Source organism: Etheostoma spectabile, unplaced genomic scaffold (genome assembly GCF_008692095.1).
Source record: "Etheostoma spectabile isolate EspeVRDwgs_2016 unplaced genomic scaffold, UIUC_Espe_1.0 scaffold465, whole genome shotgun sequence".
NCBI lineage: Eukaryota > Metazoa > Chordata > Actinopteri > Perciformes > Percidae > Etheostoma > Etheostoma spectabile.
Window position 1 is genome coordinate 335,293 of NW_022605616.1, and position 22,632 is coordinate 357,924.

General features: G+C 41.1%; 1 protein-coding gene and 1 long non-coding RNA gene across 3 annotated transcripts in view; both read left to right on the top strand.

The window, feature by feature from the left end:
* The window catches only part of LOC116686771 (uncharacterized), a 13,503-nt gene extending 4,545 nt beyond the window's left edge, over nucleotides 1-8,958 (top strand). The window contains exons 2-3 of one of the 2 annotated variants that reach the window (XR_004331350.1): nucleotides 355-367; nucleotides 8,642-8,958. This is a non-coding gene — a long non-coding RNA (uncharacterized LOC116686771). Of the gene's footprint in view, nucleotides 1-354; nucleotides 368-6,191; nucleotides 6,204-8,641 lie in introns of those variants that run through there. The other variant, XR_004331351.1, reaches the window with a different exon arrangement.
* slc24a3 (solute carrier family 24 member 3) overlaps nucleotides 1-22,632 on the top strand; it is a 197,871-nt gene that overhangs the window by 130,594 nt on the left and 44,645 nt on the right. The window lies entirely within an intron of this gene.

A 22,632-nucleotide genomic window follows, 5' to 3' on the forward strand; every position in this document is an offset into this window, starting at 1 on the left:
TATATATATATATATATATATCTTCTATGCTCCCTCTCCACTACCTCCACTACTTTCTAAAACAACAATTAAAGCTGCAAGCAGCGATGAACGGGCCCTCGCCTCCTTGCAGGTTGGGTGTACTGGCAGATGCTGCTCTTTGCGGCCATGCATTTTTGCGGCAATCAGACACTGCAAATCGTCATCAATGAAAATCAACTGTCTGCCGAGTTCAATGATACCACACACAATAGTGTACAAGAAACAGGTTATTAGTTGTTAAACGGGGCATGGCTTAAGCATATGGGGCAGGGCAAACCGTCACCAATTAAAAAATGAACTCTTTGCTGAGTTCAGTGAAACCTCTCACAAGAGTTTACCTTAAAGGGTTCACAAGTTAGGGGCGTGGTCTGTGTATATGGGTTTGGCTATGCAGAACAACTGTGTCATGTTTTGTGGCAACTGGAAAAAGTCTTTGCAAGATACGCAACTTCCTGTTTTGACAGCCCCTTACAGAAAGTTGGTCCACTGAGTCTTCTCACGCTCTAGGAGTAGTTACACAAAGTAGGTTTCGCATATAGCAAATTTGCTTATTATTTTAAAAAGTCAAAACAGCACCATCTTAAGGCCAATTGATGCTAATTTGGCACACAGCCTCATTGGCCCATGAGGAACAACTGTGTTAAGTTTTGTGTCCATGGGAACAGCCGTTGCCAAGTTACAACCATTCCTGTTTCAACATCCACCTACAGGAAGTTGGACGTCCATAACTTCTGCATTGTTTTAGCATTGTTTGATGACTTTTTTTCATGAGGATCCACTATATATGCAAGTTTTTGTGCGCGATTGGACTCACACCCCGGGTGTAGCTAGACAAAGTAGGTTTCCAGTATATCAATATTTTGCTGACTATTTCAAAAATATTGGCATAGATGGTAAACCAGTGGTGAGGAACAACTTTGTCAAGATTCGGGGCAATCAGAACAACTGCTGCCAAGATAACGCAACTTGAAGGAAGTTGAAATAACTTAAGCATTTTTTAACTATCAACATTTTTTAGATAACCTTTTGTCATGAGGGTCAACAGATAATACCTGCAAAGATTCAAGAAGATTGAAATCACAGCCTAGGAGGAGTTTAAAAGAATGTAAAACACAAATGCATGAATTAAAAATGGCCGCCTTCTGGTTGAAGGTATTTTGGAGATATGTCTGCAATGTTTAAATCAATATGTGTAGTTAACATTAACATTAACTCATCAGGTATGAGCCAAGTTGCTGTACAGTCTCGCACAGCTTTCAGGTGTTTATGTGGGCGCCAATTTTTGTGAGTTTTTGTATATTTTGAAGCCGTCAAAAATGTGCCCAAGTGCTAAAACAAGTTAAGCATACATGTGAACTCAGATTGAAGAAATTCCTATAATGTGCATGGCTGCACAAATATGGGAAAATAAATCCACTAGAGCGCCATTTACTGTGCTCCGTGACTTGTGTGTGTTAAATTTGGAACCGATGATCAGATTCAAAACCAAATTTTTCAAACAATACCAATTAAAAACGATTTCATTTTGGAACAGGTTCTCCATGCCCAATCCTTAGTATTACCCAAGTATACCCATTGTTAATACCAAGCAATTACCTGGTTATTATTTTGGTGATTGCAAGGTATTACTTCATTATTAGCTTTTCATTATCAAACTATTACTCCAGCATGTTATTAACAAAAGTGAAGCCAAAATATCCCAGATACAAGTGCCGCCATCTTGTAATTTTGGAGCCAGAGTCTGTGCAGTAGTGATCGGGGTAGTGGAGCCGCGATATCAAAGTCCCACCTATACACCTGCAAGACCAACAGCAAGTCAATCGCAGCTGTCAATCACGACGCTTCACCCAGTTTTTATTGCATTATATAACTAATAAAAAATCTGTGTAGGTGACAAATAACACTGGCAGCTTTCCCAAAAACATTCAAGAAACAGTCTGGGGACGTGCTCTCAGTGCTTACAGCAGCAGACAAAGAAACTGAATATGTATCCTGTCTGTCAGAGGAGATTTTTCTTTATATTCTTATGACAGCAACTGTCTCTTCTCCAGCACTCTGTTGTGAGATGAGAGGAGGAAGTTAGTGTCATTGAGATGACCAATCACAGCACACAGTATACCTACATCCAAGCAGGAAGGCAATGCGGAAGTGCCTTTTACCTGCATTCTATCTAATTTAAAGCAGGGGGCAACTCCACTGGTTGCAAAAATGTGTCTGTTTCCATAGAAGTCTAGGAGAAAATGAGTCTACGCCCACACCCCCCCCACACACACGCCTTCTATACAACATAATTTTTGTTTGGTAAATCATAGTCCTATTTATTTTAAATTAGACGACAAAGCAGTAGGGCTGTGTTGCGCTGTGAGAAGGCAGAATGGAACATTTTGGTCGCTTAAAAATGTTGTTCAGCATTTGGTCGCACCTTGTCAACCAAAGCTAGCGCTAGCGTTAGCTGGCAGCTTAAGCAAAAGTCTTCTGTTTTTCTGAAGCCTACTGCCTACATGCATATGAACGGAGCCAGAACCCGGCGGTCTGCCTTTAGCAGCCGGCAAACCACCCAATGATCATCTGTCTCCAAAATACCTAGACGGCAATGGATGAAGCGCAAACAGCTGGCTTCAAAATGGCAGTCCACAAACCAATGTTATCAATGCTATGTCCATTATTTTTTTTACAATCTATGGTACGAACACACAAGCAAAGATATGAATGTGACGCAAACAACTCTGTAGACATTGTTATTTCCAGCTTGTGTCTGGTATGGCTGCCACTTTATTTTTTCATTTTCCATCTCTCTAAGGTCAAATACCAACACACACATGTAAGCACTTTGTCCACTTCCCTTCACTATCACACACACACATATTTAGCTATGATTACACATTATACACATTATAACAGGGGAGTGTGATGGATTAGAGATAATCGTGTTTACAATTGCCGGCTTTCTCCTCCCTGTTCATGCACCGCAACAAACTACAACCTCTGCCTCATTAGTGTGTGTGTGTGTGTGTGTGTGTGTGTGTGTGTGTTGTGTGTGTGTGTGTGTGTGTGTGTGTGTGTGTGTGTGTGTGTGTGTGTGTGTGTGTGTGTGTGTGTGTGTGTGTGTGTGTGTGTGTGTGTGTGGTCCTCCATGACTCTCCATCTCTTCTAATTCAATCTTGCTCCATTATAAGCAACAGCACAGATAGATTTGGATGTTTGTAGTGATGGTGGTCCAGCAGACCCTTGACCTGCTTTATCAGTTACACTTTATAGATCACATTCTTGTCTATCAAGTCTTAACCATACAAAATGATTTGTTACAGTCTGATTATACCACAGTTGCAGACATGAGACATCATTTAAAAGGTAATGCTCTATTGCTCTTTTTTTCTCTTCACACTGTGCTCTTAATTAATTTGTGTTAGAATAAAAAAATGTTTTTGTCATTGACATCGTGGATTGTCTGGGCAGTTCAGATGTGTTTTACTTTCACTGTTGGCGAGAAAAAAAAAATCCTCAAATTAATATCGTGCACATTCTTATTATTAATTTCTTCTTAGGGATTCTATTCACTTTATTCAATCAGGATTAGTCTATAATATAACGACAATGTTTCATTTCCGGGATTGTTCCGTTGCCACCGTGAATTCCGCCTGATGTCCCTCATTTTTCCCAGATGGCCGTCACCTTCACCAGCTTTCTTTGTGTTGGCATTTTAAACTCTGGTGGATTAACGAGGACTATGTTAACTGCTCCTCAGATCTCTGCAGGGTAAATCCAGACAGCTAGCTAGACTATCTGTCCAATCTGAGTTTTCTGTTTCATGACTAAAACAACTTTGAACACACACATTCCCCCAAAACAAGTTCCTTACCGAGATTATATTGCAGTGGCGCCGTGGCTCTGTCTGGTGCTTAGCGCCGGCCAAGATAATTGTGATTGGTTTAAAGAAATGCCAATAAACCATAGCCCATTTTTCTCCAATCCAGGAATATTGTGTGACCAAGCCAGACCTTCCTCTACAGTGCTGTGGTCTGGCAGTGCAAGACTAACCAGGATAATCCACTCAGTCAAACAAGTTTGTAAAATAGCTTGACATATATATAGGATTTGTGAGGCCAATACTGATATCAATATTATGGGAAAGATTTGTCAACCATACGTATATTAGCCAATTGTAAATAGTTTTATGTAACATACAACATAAGCAAACAATCTTGATATACTTTAGATCACTTAGATTTAAAAAAAAAAAAAAAAGAATTGTCAAGAACGAAAGTACTAAGCACAACATTTTAGAGTGTAAAAAATAGCTTGTCAGTGCCCCCTATTTGGTGTGTCTGGACTACAGTTTATTCACTAACATACTGCCTGGGTTTAGCTCGCGATTGGCAGTAACTACAATATTTCTTTAGCAAACATCCCTTCAATGTAATGTTACTGTACAAGATAAATAACAGCGTGCATCTGCCTGTTTTTTTGGTTTAATCTGTGTTGTCGTTGAAGGTTTTAATTTAAAATGACCGTTGACCTGGTCTGGCCCAGTGTCCAGATTCTACAACTCTAATTTGGTCAATCTCAAAGACTGCTCCTTTAAGTTTGTGTTTGTTTAAATGGTAGACCAGGAAATCCATACACACGATACGCTCAGATAAGTTATATCAAATCTTTAGTGAGTGATATTGCAAGAATATAACAGCGGATGCATACGGACACAGTTCTCCTTCGAGACCATCTCCCTCACCCCACCAACAGTCTTTTCAGGAACTGGTCCCGACTATCTTAAAATCCTCACTACTTATCCTCTCCAGCAAGCTTTCTTCCCAACCCTGGGTTGTGTTGTTATGAGTTGGATGTAGTCCAGGCATCTCTTCCCATCGTTAAAGCAAGGATGCGCAAAATACGTGCTCCCCCACTCCCAGGCCCATGAAGACGGTTTGTTTGTTATATTCTGCCAACCCAGGAGCGGTGGAGTCAAGGTCACTCTGTACCTTACCTTTTTATTTATTAAAACACAGCTTCCTTGGCTCTCTGATCCTCCGTGATCTAAGAGTCTTTTACTAAGCTCAAATTATTTCCCCAGTGTTCTGTTACTCCCTTTTAAACTTGTCCTACCAGATGGCATTCTCACGGTCAGGAAGAGCAGAGGGCCAAGGTCAGCCATGACTCTAAGGCTTCTACACAAAATATATTTTCTACATCGTATTGCCGCATCTAGTAGAACTTTTAGTGGCTATAATTACTGTAGAGCACATTTGTTAAACTCTAGGTCCGCTAGCCAAATCCGGCCCCTCTCTAGTTTTGATCAGGCCCGGATATAACTTTAGGTTCACAATAAATTTTTGCTTGCATGGTTGTGCGCCAAACCAAAAAGATGGAAAACAGTTTTTAAAACTGTATTTACGCCACACTCAAAGCAGAATTTAGCAAGATTTATCGACTTTGAGATTCTCTTTGAGACTTTGAGCAATTCACACCGAAGCACTGAGTTTTCTTATTCAGGCTGTGAAACAGGCTTTATGTGAATCGAACTGTAAGCGAAAATATATGGGACATGTACATAAAAAAAGAAAAAAGAAATTTCAATAAAATAAAAATATTTATAGTTTGTGTCAATAAATGTCTGGCCCTAGATGTCATTCTCATTTTCCAGTGTGGCCCTTAGTAAATTGAGTTTGACACCTCTGCTTTAGAGACTTTCTTTCTTCCAAGAACTGGTAACGTTAGCTAAGACCATTGAAAGGCAAAATTATACTTTCAGTGCAACAGGTTCAATGAACTTCTGAAAAATTAGTTTGTGTGATTCCACAGATGCCTACAGGTTGTTGAAAAGACTTTTCAAACAGCAATGTTTATTTGTCTTTCACATGGTTTCACATGGTTTTTATTTGTTGGGTACACTGATGAAATTAAAACTGCTCTGGACACTTCATTCTGTAAAGGTTAGTTTTTATGTTATGGGGAAAGCGGTGGGATTTGAGCAACACCTGTCTATGAAAAGGTGTCTCAAAAAGTTCTCAAATATCCATGGAACCCCAACAGAGGATCAGTCCCGATGTTTCTGGTGACCTTTTCTAAAGCACCGCCATTGGGCCCACACTTTCCCTTTTACCTAACAAATACCAACATCCGATGACATTGCCATTAAAGTCACAGAACATAGTCACCCTCTCCTGAGGATTAACCCTTTTCAAAGGGTAAAGAGGGCAAAGAGTCAATGGTTTTCACTAAGTCCAATGCGGAAACATCATACCACCCCCAAATAAGCTATAGCATGTTGTTTGTTGCTTTATATCCCAGTCAGTGTTGTCTCCAGCTGCAGTTTTCTCAAAATTCAAATGCTTTGTTAGTTCTTTAAAGAACACATGAGAGAGCTCTGCCTCGACTCCCAGCACAGCGGGATAAACAGCATGTATACTGCGTGCAGCTAATTATCTACTTAATGGGACCATTTTCCCTTTTTCCATTACTGCACACTGAGGCAAAGTGAGCCTTTAAGGCAGAGTGAGAGTCTTTTTGGAGACTCTTGAGACTATTTTGGAGTAACTGGATCTCTGACACCATTAAATGCCTTTCAGTAATAGGGAGGTAACTTTCTTTTTAAAATCTCTATGAATTGTTCACTATAGAGTAAACTTAGCGTCTGTTAAATAGGGAGTAGTCAATGAATCAATAGAGAGAGATTAAGGACACAGCATTTGTCATTGTGTGGATGTTAGCATGCTAATGTTAGCTTTTAGTTTAAAACACCACTGCTAGCAAAGGGACTTAGAAAAAACAACAGGGGCTTTCTCACATTATTAGGACAATCGTAATGTATTCTGAACAGTCAAATAACAAATCACAAATTCTATGTCAAATTTTAATTTTAGTTTTTGTGTTAGCTATCATGATATTGTGCTTTGGATCAAAGTTTGGATATATGGTCACCAACCTTTACCTCTGCAGCCAGTGGAAAGACAAATTAAAACTCTGTTGTTCTTCAGTTGTTTACCTTTCACAACTAATGTTAAATTGATCAATTCTATAATCGGTCTAGGGCTTTTTAGGCACCGACTTAATTGCCTCTAAAGTATCGAGTATCGAAAAATTGCCAAGTCATTCAACCGTCATTACCCAATTTAAATACCTAAGCAGTGAATCTCATCAGCGTCAGTGAGCCAACACAGTGTTTCCCCAACCCCTGACCACTTGACACTGTGCTTAGCTGGGGCAAGAGCATCAATAAGATATGTAGTTTTGGAGCAAAATCATCAACAGAGTTTGAATAGAGTGTAGGTGTTATGGAAGATTGGTGAATGGCGGATCCAAAATGCAGAGGCAGGAACTGAGGATAGTTATGATGATTTAATGAAAACCTACAACAACAAAAAGAAAAGCAACCCCGGAGGGTGAAGGAAGGAACAAGAGTTAACAAGGCAAGGGAACTGAGGACAGTGGGGCCTAGGGAACTGGTGACAGAGGGGCTGAGGTGGTGCGGCAGCAGCAAAGACAGACACCTCTGTCGGCCAAACAGGCCGGCAAAGACGGAGTCCATCTGGAGGCCGAGCAGAATGGCGAAGTTGGAGTCCTTCTGGAGGACGAGCAGAACGGCGAAGGCGGAATCCCTCTAGTGGCCACACAGGACATTGAGGGCTCTGAGGCGGCCGGTGGCAAAGGTAGAGCCCCTCAGGCGGCCAAGCAGGATGTCGAGAACTCTGAAGTGGCCGGCGGTGAAGGTAAATCTCCTCTAGAGGCCATCTGGGAAGGCGAATCCCCTCTGGAGGCCATCGGCGATGACGATGCGCCTCTGGAAGTTGGCGGCAAAGGCAATACCCTTGTGGAGGCCGAGCAGGCAAAGGGTCAAATGGGCTGAAGTCAGGCAACGGTTCAGCTGGGCTGAAGACAGGCAAAGGGTCAGCTTGACTGGAAACAGGCGATTTACCGGGCTCGGAAGAACATGCCTCCTTCTGGCTATCACTGTCAGTTTCCTTCCACTTAAGCTAAATAAGGTCACAAAGTAAGTCACAATATTCATCTGCCATAGACTGTGCAGGTTTCATATTCCCAGGTCTGTTAGGAAGCAGCAAACAGTTGATAGGAAAAAAGCAAAAATCTGGGCACCCACCAAAGACAAGAAGCCACTTTGCTGGATCCAATTGTCAGATCATTCTGTTATGGAAGGTTGGTGAATGGCGGACCTAAAATGCAGAGGCGGAAACTGAGGATAGTTATGATTTAATGAAAAACTCAAAAATGCACAAAAAACCAAAGGAGTCCAGGAGACAAGCAGGCAAAACCTGGTAATACAAAAATAAGGAACAAGTAAGATAGAAAACAAAGGAACTCTAGCACAAACCGGGAAGACTAACAAACAACAATACTAACTGGAGACAACGCACACTCAATGACAAGGTAACACAAAGACTAAATACATAGGGTAACGTGGTAACAAGAGGCAGGTGACACAAGGGCTGGGAAACAGGTGGAAAACATCAGGTAATCACAAGAGGGAGAAAACACAGGAAGTAAAACAACATCAGGTATCAAATATTTTTAATGATACCCTATGATGATCCATCCATCATACTACAATATTTCCATCATATCAGAGTTGGAAAATATTGACTGGAGCAGATTGGATTTTTAATTAAAGGGTGATAGAATGATTATATAGGGTTTTTCACACTGTTCCTTATGGTCTCCTAATAGGGTATGTAACATTGTTTGGGCTGAAAATAGCCCGGTTGCTATTTTATTGGCCCTAAACTACCTTGTGAATTTGGCCCTATTTGAAACAAGAGCTTTTCTTCCGAATATAGGAAGGTCATGAGTATTTAGATGAGCTGCTTGCTGATTGGTTGAGCAAACCACATACACATACTTTGGAGCTAAAGCAGTAGGTCTTGTATTTCAGACACTGCAACGTTATACATTCTTCGTTTGCTATTTCGTTACTAAATTTACTTCTGATACTTTTTGAGAAATCAACTCAAGTCATGCAAACTCAACTCATGTAAAGCTCAAATATGGGACGTTTTTCAAAAAATTGATGGCAAATTTGGTAAGATGTGTCGGACTTCAGGAGCTCCACACAGTCTGATGAGACAGCGGCAGCTCCATACCGCTCCATACCCAGGGCAAAGTCACTGTTTCTGGGTTACTGGACTACCAGGGCTTGGGGATGCGTGGCGTTGGCCAGCTGCTGGCTGCCGGAATAACTATAGTATATTTACAGTTTGAATTTTGTCACGGCACAAATATCACAGCTACCCTAAGGTCTTACAAAGCTAATAATGTTGTCTGATTTCAATTTAATGCATTCTTGTGAATTTGAGGGTTCTCATTAGCTGCTATACTGTATAGTGTCCCATTCAATCCTATGGGAAAAGATTGTGGCTAGCTAGCTACACTTTCGGCATAACTATAGTATATTTACAGAAACCTGGGCAATTAGATTTATTTAGACTTGATAGCCTTTCCCTGATCCAGACAATATGTTGTGTGGCCTGTGTTGCTTTGAAGGGCAGGAGAACCAACAGGTTGGGAAAGGCAGGCAGGCAGGCCGTGCATCCCCATCATGTGTATGGAGCCCTGGGGATCCAGCCCTTAAAATAGTCTGTGTTTGAAGGCAGGAGAGGGGGGTGAAGCCAACTCCATGTTGGGAATGAAGCTTGTGTGCTGATGTGGGGATGATTATGTTCACCCCCTTGTGAGTGTGTTTGTATATGTGTGATTAAATGAATGTGTTTACCAAGCCATCTGCCACTCCAAGAAAGCTCACTAGGCATGTCAAAGACTGCGGGTTAGCTGTGTGTGTGTGTGTGTGTGTGTGTGTGTGTGTGTGTGTGTGTGTGTGTGCTGTTTGGGTTTGGGATTGGAGGATGGAGGATGGGGGGGGGGGGGGGGCGTGGTTGATCTCTGTTACTTCATTTCCTGTTAAAGAATCCCAGTAGCAAAAAATAATCCCAAATCTTGGACAGCAATGGAAAAGATTATCAAGGAAAACAAAATTGGCAATTTTTGCCAAACAACTAACGTTACTTACTCAATGACAATAATCTTTCAATACTTCAACAAAAACATTTTGTTAAACATAAGTTAAATGTAAAAGCCATTAAAAAAGAAACAAAATGCTAATATTGTATTCTTAGAACACTGTAACACTGCTTTTATTAAGTTAAAATCTCTGTCAATCCACCGTGATAAATCAATAAAACCGTTTTGGTAACCTCTGTATCTGAACTTTGATTTGAATAACTCTGAACTGTCAAACTCAAAGTTTCCAGTTTCCGAAAAAGTGATAATAATTAAGTCAATTAAACATAAGTACTTGTGTAATAAGCAATGTAATAAGAGGGATAATTTCGAGGGAGCCTGTACATTATCCCTTACATACTTGTTGTTTCTCTCTGCCATTGTTTTTCACATAGTGCCTAACGATAGCAACTTTAGCCACCATAGTGGGCATTAGCTCACATTAGCGGTTTGCTACAGCAGACCTCTTCAGTTAGGTTTACTTTAACTAGCACTGTTCTATGTGAAATACACTTAACATACTTGCCAGGGTTCTACAACAAAGGTTGCCCAATGGCCCGGGGGGAAAAAAAACACCAAGTTGGATAGAGCTACTCAATAATCAAATTTTAATCACAATCACGATTTTGGCTTCCAATGATCAAATTTGCGTAATTGAGCGATATTTTAAAGGCATCATTTTGTGCATAGAAGGTTCCGGGATGTTTTTGCAAAGCCTATCTACCGCTCTGTACATCACTGTCTGATCATGACCCAATCAGAGTTGTTCCCTGCATCGCGCAGCTTAGTTTGTGGATGTAGACAGTCACAGAGTAACGTGAAGAAAATTCCACAACAGATAGCACGGGTATTCGTTGGTCACAAGGTTTACCAGTTTACTAGTAAATGCAACATTTTGTCCCGTCTGTGTTGTTTTTCAGACAACAGCAGTGACCAGTGCTAGTTGGTGCTAGTTAGTGTCTGTTAGCTCACAGGGCTCTAGGGTGCTAGTTAGTGTCTGTTAGGTCACAGGGCTCTAGGGTGCTAGTTAGTGTCTGTTAGCTCGCAGGGCTCTATGGTGCTAGTTAGTGTCTGTTAGCTCACAGGGCTCTAGGATGCTAGTTAGTGTCTGTTAGCTCACAGGGCTCTAGGGTGCTAGTTAGTGTCTGTTATCTCACAGGGCTCTAGGATGCTAGTTAGTGTCTGTTAGCTCACAGGGCTCTAGGGTGCTAGTTAGTGTCATTATCTCACAGGGCTCTAGGATGCTAGTTAGGTCTTTAGCTCCACGGCTCTATGGTCCTAGTTAGTGTCTGTTAGCTCACAGGCTCAGGGCTAGTTAGTGTATGTGCTCACAGGGCTCTAGGATGCAGTTAGTGTCTGTTAGCTCACAGGGCTCTAGGGTGCTAGTTGTCTGTTAGCTCCAGGGCTCTAGGATGCTAGTTAGTGCTGTTAGCTCACAGGGCTCTATGGTGCTAGTTAGTGTCTGTTAGCTCACAGGGTTTAGGACAGCTTTAGTTGTCTGTTAGCTCACGGGCTCTAGGGTGCTAGTTAGTGTCTGTTATCTCACAGGGCTCTAGGATGCTAGTTTGTGTCTGTTGCTCACAGGGCTCTAGGGTGCTAGTTAGTGTTATTTATCCACAGGGCTCTAGGATGCTAGTTAGTGTCTGTTAGCTCACAGGGCTCTAGGGTGCTAGTTAGTGTCTGTTATCTCACAGGGCTCTAGGATGCTAGTTCGAGTCTGTTAGCTCACAGGGCTCTAGGGTGCTAGTTAGTGTCATTTATCTCACAGGGCTCTAGGGTGCTAGTTAGTGTCTGTTATCTCACAGGCCTCCAGAGCGCGAGTAACATTTTTCCTCTAGGTTTCACCTAATGTCCTCGCATCCACTGCCTCTCCACAAACCAAAATCAATGTTGTTTATATTGATATGGTTTAATTTTGCGTTACGTGACCCATTTCTTCTGTAAAGCCATGCCTGTGTTAATATCTCTCCTTGTACTCTCCGCGCAGCCCCGCCCCCATTCACTCACTCACGGTTCCCAGCAACAGAGACAGAGCGGCGAAGGCACCGATCCACTCTTCTGACATTTGTCCACAGTTTTAATTGTTATTAACACATCTATATATTGTTAAGCAGGAGAGACAAACCTGTATTTGTACCAGTGTTTCCGCTGGTAACTCTGCTATTGCGGCGGCCACGGCAAAAAAATCACATAAGAAGTTATTGAATGCAACTAACTTCAGTTCGTAGAGTAATAGCGTGTGAGACGGAGCTGCTGGACCCATTCATAATTAGTCAGGAGCGTCCATAGCACTCCCCCTCTCTCCCTAGCTATTTTAATCAGTTATTGTTGAAAACAAGTGAAGGAGCTTTCACAGAGATACATTTAAAAAAATATATATAATACACATCCTAGGCTATTTATTTCAGATAATTTTCATGTGTTTCAGTTGTATGTATGTACAACATACAACTTCAACATAAGAGGAATGTAGCAGAATATGGATGTGAAAGCAGTTATAAATAGCCTATGTGACTATAAAATTTGCTTTGGTTAAAATCAACAATAATTGTGATAATTTATCATGATCTCAATATTGATCAAAATAATCGTGATTATCGTTTTGGCCATAATCGTGCAGCCCTAACGTCGGACAAGGAAATATAACAAACCACTTGCCTGTTTGGGCATTGTCACTGCCCAATGTACATATTTCAAATTTAAACGGTTTACGGCATAACGCGTCATACCCGATGAGAGTCAAGCTCTGGTTGAGTGCAGATAAGAGTTGCACATGCTCAGATTTAAACGGTTTACAGCATGTGTCATACTGACCAATACACTTTTTTCATTACAAAGAATAACAGAAGATGGAAATTATTTCAAAAACTTGCTAAAGTTAGCTCAAAATGACATTCAAGTGACAGCCTTTGTTGTGTTTGATTGCTAACTTGTAGCCAGCAGTAAACAAACTTGGTTAAGTAGGTCCATTTTTAATGTGCTGTGATTACAGAAATCTCTCGTTAGCATCTTGCAGGTTACAATTCACATCTGCACTCGACTCGCATTGGGCAGCGACAGGCATCATCGTATCATATATGACGTTTTCCTTCTCTTTCCCCCTAGAACCCGTGTTGAATGATTAGATTTGAATGTGCCCTTGGCCGATCAAAAATTGAGTCGGGGCTTGATGCTTTTTATTTATTTTTTTTCAACATTTGACCTTTTTTTGTTGACAATTGTTTTTTTTCTAAATTTTATATATATACTGTATATTGATATATAATATAAAAGGAAGGTAATTTCTCTTACTTTGGGGGTCTCTAGACACACCAGGGCCACGTTTATGTTGAAAGACCACAAGATGGGGTAATACATTTTACCATTATATCAGCAGCTTCACATACACCTACAGTACCAAAGATGAAAATTAGCTTGTGAGTTGATTGTATGTATGTTAATTTTTATCTGCGATGGCTAGTGGTCGGTATCCGCAGCCAGTTTGACTGATGATTGACAGTGGTAATGAATGTCCAGAGGCTGGTTGGATGCTATATTTAGAAAGTCTTTCACAGTTACACAAATGGAAATGTCAATGATCACAATGATGTCAAACCCCAACCGGTTTGTGGTTTTGTATTAATAACATCATCAGGGATGCCAAAGTGAGGACATTCTTTCACCTGTTGATAATTTGTGACAACACTGATTTACACTTGACATTTTACAAGAAAAGATTTTTCAACGATGACTCACAGAGCTCTTACTTTGATCTCTGGGCTTTCTGGTCGAGCCTCTGCTGCGTAGCTCAGCTGCATTGTGTTACGGCTGCAAGGCGGCCGCCGGATTTTTAACATTTTACAGATTGCCTCATTAACGTTAGCAGGTTCCCGATTACATTTTGCCAAATATGCTTTTTTTACTTTTTGCTTTGACAACAAATCCAACTTTGTTTTGTTGGTAAATTCTCCTTTTTACGTGACTCCTGCTACTCTGTGCTGCTGCTCCATGGAGCAGGCACTTCAGTTTATTAGATTAGGTTAGATAATACTTTATTCATCCCACAATGGGGAAATTCCCTTGTTACAGCCGCAGTTTTCTACAGTAATAAGTTTATAAGTACAACGTGGCCACGACTCAAATGTTGTACCACTTAAACAAAGTGTATCAGACCCTGGTTAATGTCGATGGCTGTACATCCTGCTCTCATTCTCAACCTAGCATCAAGGCGGCGTTAGCACGGAGGAGCTGCGATGGCCAACGAGCAGAGAAAATTACCCAAGGGATCTGCAAGTTCATGGAGATGGATATGCTGGCAAAGGTTTTTGAGAACTGATAAATTTATTGGAACCAGCATTTCACATTCTGTCACGACGTACCATCACTAGACTGTTAACGCACTACGAAGAACGGAAGCAGGAGCTGTTAAAAAACTGAGCACGGCTGAGAGAGTTGCTCTAACTACAGACTGCTGGACGAGATCTCGTCCTCCAGCCGCACCACGGCACGTCCCAGAAGCGTGCGTGAATCGGCCCGGGTCTATTTTCAAGTGAGCCGCGGGGCGTTCTGACAGCCGGGCAAGAAGTAAATCCAGAGCATCCAGTCAATATACCAATGCAATATCAACTTGAGCAATAAACACATCGCAAAAGACACTCATAGATTTTTTTTCTTAGTTGAAAGAGAATCAGTAGGAAACTGCACTTTAAAACTTAACCGTCATTCTTGTTTTGAGGGGTCCCTTTTTATATTGAATTCAATTTTCAATTTCTTTAATAAAAGAACGAATTTTTTTTTAATTCAACAAGCAATGTGTTTACTGAAAACAGCAAAAAGCAGAATGGAGTACACTTTAATATCTGTTTATTTATTGCAAAGAATATCGTTATCGCGATATTTAACAAAGTTATTGCATATTACATATTTTCCTCATATCATGCAGCCCTACCATCTACCTCGCAGTCCGCCAAGGCACAGTCTGTGCAAAATTTATTTTAGGGTGGTTGAGTATGTCCAAGAAGTTCACATTGTATACTTGTTGTTCATCTGGTATACATCCAGGCATTTATTGCGTACACAAAATCTACATTCAATGCAGTTGGAACGCACTAGGCCTACATGCTAAATTTTACATTTACAAATTCCATACAGACGTACCAGATGCCCTCACAGCTCCCACACATCTGCAGCCAGCACAAACAGACACTAAGGAGAGAGCAGTAACCCTAACCTGGCTGAAATCACTACAACAGTGGCTATAGCTCTGTCTGTGTGTGTGTGTGTGTGTGTGTGTGTGTGTCTGCGTGTCTGCGCTTGCGCGCACGCAACATAATGCAGTCAGGCAAATCTGCAAATGTTTTTGCTGGTGGGAATAGACTGTCCTCCCCCCACTGCCATGGCAACCAGTGAGCTGTGTGACCTGCCAGTGGATTTTGTGTGTGTATGCGTGTGTCTGTCTACTGTGCACGGTGTGTGTTTTACAAAAGGGAAGAAGTAGCTGAAGAGAACACAAACCATGTCCAATGCATATTTCAATACTGCAGCTTCTTCCGTCTCCTTGTGCATGTCTGCTCCATACCTGGCTGCATCTCTTTCTTTCTCTCTCTCTCTCTCTCTCTCTCTTTCTCTCTCTCTCTCTCTCTCTCTCTCCCTCCTTGCCTCTCAGTTGGTAGTAGTATATGTGCACGGTGCCAGCTGTTAGCATACCAGAGGTCTTGCAGCAGTTTTGGGCTGTCTCTCGTGCCTCAGCGTGCCGCTCTGCATTCCTCAACTCCACGGGGGATGTTTACATTTCAAAACTCTCCCAGAGGAAACCAAAGAGCAGGAGCTGACAGACCCAAGTCAGAGGGTTCAGGAGGACGGAGACAGGGACATGGACACTGGAAGACACAATAGAATAGAGAGGTTTTGTCATGGAGATTTGCTTCTGATCCCATTACCTCCTTCCAGTACTAGAATCCTAGACTTAGAATCGGACTTAAGTCCAACTCAAGTCGCTATTCTCTGGACTCGTTAGACGACTCACAACAGATTCGTACTCACATGGGCGTCAAAATGTGACACTTGGTCAGGTGCCTTTGGCGTCATATTTAGATGCACTTGGTCAGGACTCTTGGCGTCACTTTTTGTCGCTCTGGTTTGGGACTCATGGTGTCACTTTTTGACGCTCTTGGGATTTGGGTCTATCCCTTTGGCATCATATTTAGATGCACTTGGTCCGGACTCTTGTCATCACTTTTTGGCGCGCTGGGTTGGGATACACTGACATGACACTGACATGCGGCACATCAATGAGACAGTTAGGTTTAGGAAAAGATTGTGGGTGGGTTACAAAACTGACGTTTCAATGACATGCGGAATAAGAACGGGACACCAACCCCTGTCTCCTGGGTGAAAGTCCTCTGTTGTCCGACCCATTGACCCCAACCACCTCCTTACGCGGAGTCTTTTATGCTACTCGCTAACGTTGTCGCTGTTATTATAACATCTTACAGCTCTGTGGTCAAGCTGTTGCTATGCCTGTTGCATTCCATTCAGACCCTAGGGTGGATTTTTGAATGAGTATCTGACGCTGAGAGCCACTGACCAAGTGTCATTATTTTACAAGTTGGGAGTGAGAATGGATTTGGACGTGAGGATTTATGACGTTCGGGCTGGAGCATTCATAAAATAGGACTCGGAAGTTGAATGAAGTTTGTGACTGCTCTTTTGTGTAATAAACAGTGATGGGGTAGAGACATTTAGTGCCCTTGGTATAAACAGGAACCAATCTTTGGTTCGTCAGGTGCAACTCAGAAGCACACACGGACACACGCACACCAACACCACACAAGCATATATACAAGTAGTAATTTGTCTTAAAAACCAACTAATATCTCATGGAAATAAATGGAACCAATGGTGTTAACTGCAAATATGACTTGGACTTCCATTAATCAAAAAGCTAAAAAGTGCATCAATTACTCTACCTTTGGAACGGCACCTCAGGGGCTTAAAGCTTGGGCTTAACCTCTACAAATATGTCACCAAGCTTTTACCACACATAGTTTCACAAGGAGATGCAGATAAACTGCTGGTTAAACGCATCGTCATTTATTGCTGTGACCAGGGCTTAAGGGTGTAGATTTGGGAAAAATTCCCAGATTATGTTGGGATATTAATTTCCAGTAGGCCTATTTAGCTAAAGCAATGGGATGTAAACCAGATCAGACATCTTTTTCACCAAGATCCTCTCTGAGCGGAAAAAAGAAAATTTGAAAAGTTGTTTTTTTTAGATTGTCATATACACTCACCGGCCACTTTATTAGGTACCCCATGCTAGTAACGGGTTGGACCCCCTTTTGCCTTCAGAACTGCCTCAATTCTTCGTGGCATAGATTCAACAAGGTGCTGGAAGCATTCCTCAGGGAGTTTGGTCCATATTGACATGATGGCATCACACAGTTGCCGCAATTTGTCGCTGCACATCCATGATGCGAATCTCCCGTTCCACCACATCCCAAAGATGCTCTATTGGATTGAGATCTGTGACTGTGGAGGCCATTTGAGTACAGCGAACTCATTGTCATGTTCAGAAACCAGTCTGTGATATTCCAGCTTTATGACATGGCGCATTATCCTGAAGTAGCCATCAGAAGTTGTACATATGGTCATAAAGGGATGGACATGGTCAGCAACAATACTCAGGTAGGCTTGGCGTTGCAACGATGCTCAATTGGTACCAAGGGCCCAAAGAGTGCCAAGAATATTCCCACACCTGACACCCACCACCAGCCTGAACCTGTTGATACAAGGCAGGATGGATCCATGCTTTCATGTTGTAGACGCCAAATTCTGACCCTACCATCCGACTGTCAGCAGAAATCGAGACTCATCAGACCAGCAACTTTTTTTCCAATCTTCTATTGTCCAATTTCGATGAGCTTGTGCAAATTGTATCTCAGTTTCCTGTTCTTAGCTGAAAGGAGTGGCACCCGATGTGGCTTCTGCTGCTGTAGCCCATCTGCCTCAAAGTTCGCGTACTGTGCGTTCAGAGATGCTCTCTGCCCACCTTGGTTGTAACGGTGGTTATTTGAGTCACTGTTGCCCTTCTATCAGCTCGAACCATTCTGGCCATTCTCCTCTGACCTCTGGCATCAACAAGGCTTTTCCGCCCACAGAACGCCGCTCACTGGATGTTTTTTCTTTTCGACCATTCTCGTTAAACCCTAGAGATGGTTGTGCGTGAAAATCCCAGTAGATTAGCAGTTTCTGAAATCCTCAGACCAGCCCTTCTGGCACCAACAATCATGCCACGTTCAAAGTCACCTCAAATCACCTTTCTTCCCCATATCGGATCTGGTTTGAACTGCAGAGATTCTCTTGACCATGTCTACTGTGCCTAATGCACTGAGTTGCCGCCATGTGATTGGCTGCTTAGAAATTAAGTGTTACGAGGCAAGTTGGACAGGTGTACCTAATAAAGTGGCCGGTGAGTGTAGATGTCTGATAAATAGAATATGGTATGGATCTGTGTAATTCAATGTTACAACAGCTTGCTTCTCCTCTCCTCTCCAAATTGTCTTATTTTCTGTCTACACACAAATGTTTTTCATAATAAATCAGTAATCTTCTCTCAGGATGCTGTTGATGTTGGAGCAGTGTACATATCACCAGTTAGAGGCCAGAAATAGAGGATTATATTATGACATAACCGACCTTGCTACACACACACACACACACACACACACACACACCCCTGTATCTATCTCTATACTCTTGATGACAATCTTGTAAAAACTTATCTGTAACCCTTACAAACCATAGACATGAGACTTTTCTTTTTGAGCTATAGTTCCCTTCTGAAAAAAGAGACAGCATGATTTTCTGTGATATGATAAGGCAATGTGAAGATTAAACTTTAGACATCATGGCTATTCTTAAACAGTTCTCCAGCCGTGTTTGTATGTATATTTACAGTAGCTACATACTTCATAGACATTACATCTGGCTCTGATAACAACAAACTAAAACTACTTTAAAAATAAATACAGTATATAAAAACTGAACCTTTCTAAAAACTATCTAAAACTAAACTAAATTGAAATAGAAGAGCAAAAAATAAAATATAATAAAAACTAATTGAAAATCGAAAACTATTCTAACCCACACATCAAAATTTCCCTGCACCAAGAGAAGCAAGGTTATCATGTAGTGGGGACAGCTTAAAATATACATCAGCTGGGAAAAACAGCCGCTGATAATGCTACAGATCAGCCAGAGTACAGTGGTACAACACACACACACACATACACACACACACACACACACACACACACACACATACACACACACATGCAGACCGTCTACAGAGTGATGCCATGATTTCCAGCAGAGATTACATTTAAAGCAAGATCATGTTAGTCCGGAAAACAAAAGGAACAGTAAAGTAACACAGTGGTGTGTGTGTGTGTGTGTGTGTGTGTGTGTGTTGTGTTGTGTTGTGTTGTGTGTGTGTGTGTGTGTGTGTGATGGGATTAAAATTAGGCCCATCTGTTTATATAGACACTGATGGCATATAAGCTATATAAGAGAAGCACAGGCTGGTGTGTGGGGTGTGCGTTCATGTGTGCATGTGGATGAACAATATGTGTTGTCGTCCTGTGTTTGGGCATGTGTGGAACGGGGCTACGGCTTTACGGAGCGCTACAGACGATAATGGGATAATGTATTCCATGTCAAAAGGGCACATGCTAAAGAGAGGGCACATGTAATCTCCCTATTGGTCTGGAGGAGGCTTGTGCTGTTGATGTCATGGTATTAACTCTTGTGCGGAGCATCAAGAGAGGCATAGTACTGTAGGACATACAGCGGCAGATGCCAGAAGGTTGGAGAAGGAGGTTTTTTTACATCATTTTTACATCTAATGTGCCAAGAGTTGGCGGTCGATAGCATTTTATTTATTTTAATTCCAAAACGGAATCGCCAACTTTAGCTGAAGCAGCAAACATTATTCATTTTACTCCAGTGTGCAATTGTTTTCACTGAGTATTTTTTCTTTGTTTCTTGTTTCTTGGCATCATTAAAAATGCGGGGATCTAAAGGATTTCAAAGATTTTGTAATAAGAGGTTGTATATAATATTTAAAGTCACTTTGTGTAGAATTTGTACATTTCTGTCTAAGTAATAATAAAAAAAACACTGACCATTTTTCTACAAAAAATCTGTCCATTCAGAATCTATTGGTAAATACAATGTGCGATGTATAATTATGGCTCTCATGTCTCATCATTTTTCAGACACATAATTATGGGATTGTTTTCTCTCGAGATGCTTAGTTGTAATTATAGAGTACAGAAGTAAATAGAAAATGTAAGCATATTTTACTTTTTAATGTATTTTTTTGGTATATGCTTGGAAAGATGCTATAATCACACAGCCTTGTTCCAGAAAGCTGAAGCACAGCTGATATTCTGTTTGTTACTCAAATATGTATAGTGATGTTATTATTGATGGCATGTTTTAACCAATAATAGCTTAGCTGGCAATAGTAAGAATGAAGATATTATCTTTCAACATAGAAAGCTACTTTCAGGACAAATAATGACTGAATGACTTGGTGAGAGCGCAGATCTATGGAGGAAATATTTATTCACTAGTCAAATTGAAAGTCCAAATAGAAAACAAAGCGAGATTAAATTAAAAAAAATATTATTTTACGATGCTACTAGGAAAAATCATGCCATAATTACATTTAAAAAAGAAAAAGGAAGCATAAATGCTTAAACTGAAATCTTTGAAATTGTTTATTGATTGAGAGAAACATCAAATATGAAACTCAAAATGGAAAATAGAAAAGCTCAAATGGAAATACTTCAATTAAAATCTCAAAAAGAAAAAATATAAATTAATATTTTATTAATTTATTTTAGTCTTGGCACTTTATGATTTTCAATTTGAAATTTTTATTTTTTGAATTTGACATTTGGAAATGGCTGTTTGAGATTTTAACATTCAACTTTTTCATTTTGATTTAACGTTGAGCTTTTCATTTTGACTTGACACTTCGTGTCAGTTTAAATAAGGAGGCTGGTGGGAGGACTGACAGCGGGGTCTCTGAGAATCCCTGGCTGGCTGCCGAGCAGGCAAGCCTGGTCGCAACAAGCCTGCTGTCACATCAGACAGGAGCTTACAATTTTCATCTGCTATTTCACCTCTAAATTCACATCTGAGACTTTTTAATGTGAGAAGTTACCGTGTAGAGTTTGAATATGGGCAGTTTTACCAAAATGGCCAATTGCACGTCTTCTCCGATGTTGACGTCGGAATCGAGAAGCTCCAGTCTGACATGACAGCCAGCTGGTGGCAGCCGGCCAGTCATGATCGGACACCCAGCTGTGAGCTGGAGGTCTCTCAGACCGGTCTCGTAAATAAGAGGCTTTTAGATCACCTTTGACGGATTGTTGGTTTAAATATCTCAACGCATGTCCATCATAAGATCAACAGGAACCTGTGGTTAACTGTCTTTTTGGAGTTAACTCCACAAGCGCCTGCAGGCTTGACAACCTCGCACACACATACACACACACACACACACACACACACACACACACACACACACACACAGGGGCGAGAGAGATACCTGTTTTTTTCAGGAGACTTGTTTAAATTATAACATGAAGACATTAGATTTAGTATTTGTTTTCTGATTTTAACGCTATAAGACTGTTGCCGTGCTTGCGTCACTCTGCACCCCTTTAGTTTCCGACCCTCTCACCAGCCTTTGGGCCACGCCTACTCATTGACATTGACAAGTGTCGAGTCAAAATGAAAAGCCAAACATTAAATCGAAATGTCAAACGGCAATTTCCAAATATAAAATGTAAAAGATAAAATTGAAAATTATAAAGTGCAAAGACTAAAATAAAATAACTTTCTTGTTTTTTTAATTTGAGATTTTAATTTTAATAGACCAGCGACTCTTTCCACTATGTGACATCTGTTTACAATGTTTGGTGCGTTCGACAAAGTGCAGTTGTGCTAACCGCACCAAATGAAAAATTAAAATCGTTGCAATTTCACCCCCAAATTGCAGAGTCTACCAATGTATAGGTGTGATAGCACCCTAAGAAGATTAAAGATGCAATAATTGAGTCAGAGCTCAACAAATCAGGCTATCAGGCCAACTTGGAACTGGATTAAACTATCAGACTTCAACTCTAAAGTGTGCCTGTTGGTACATTTGATAAGAAGTAGAACCTTCTATATCTGGAGTTGCAAGTATTGTGAGTGAAGATTATTCTTGTGTGTCATAGAACTTCCAAAAATATACTCAAGAGTCATCTCTTGTGTCGCTTCTCTAATACCCTGAATCTTTCGTTTAAATCGTTATCCCACAGGTGCAGGTGCACCTAGGGTTGGGTATCAAAAATATTCGGTGCCAATACCAATACCAATACCGTGGCTTCGATTCCGGTTCCTAAAGAATACTTTTTTCAATACCAATTTAATGAAACAAATCTTTTATTTAGTTTTCAGCTCCTACTACGTAAGCCCGTCTCTGAGCGTAAGTTTTTCTTGCCTGCCTCTATGACCTGTAACGCCAAACAGCCAATAACAAACATTATTAGAGCTTGGTAGAAGCATGCTGCA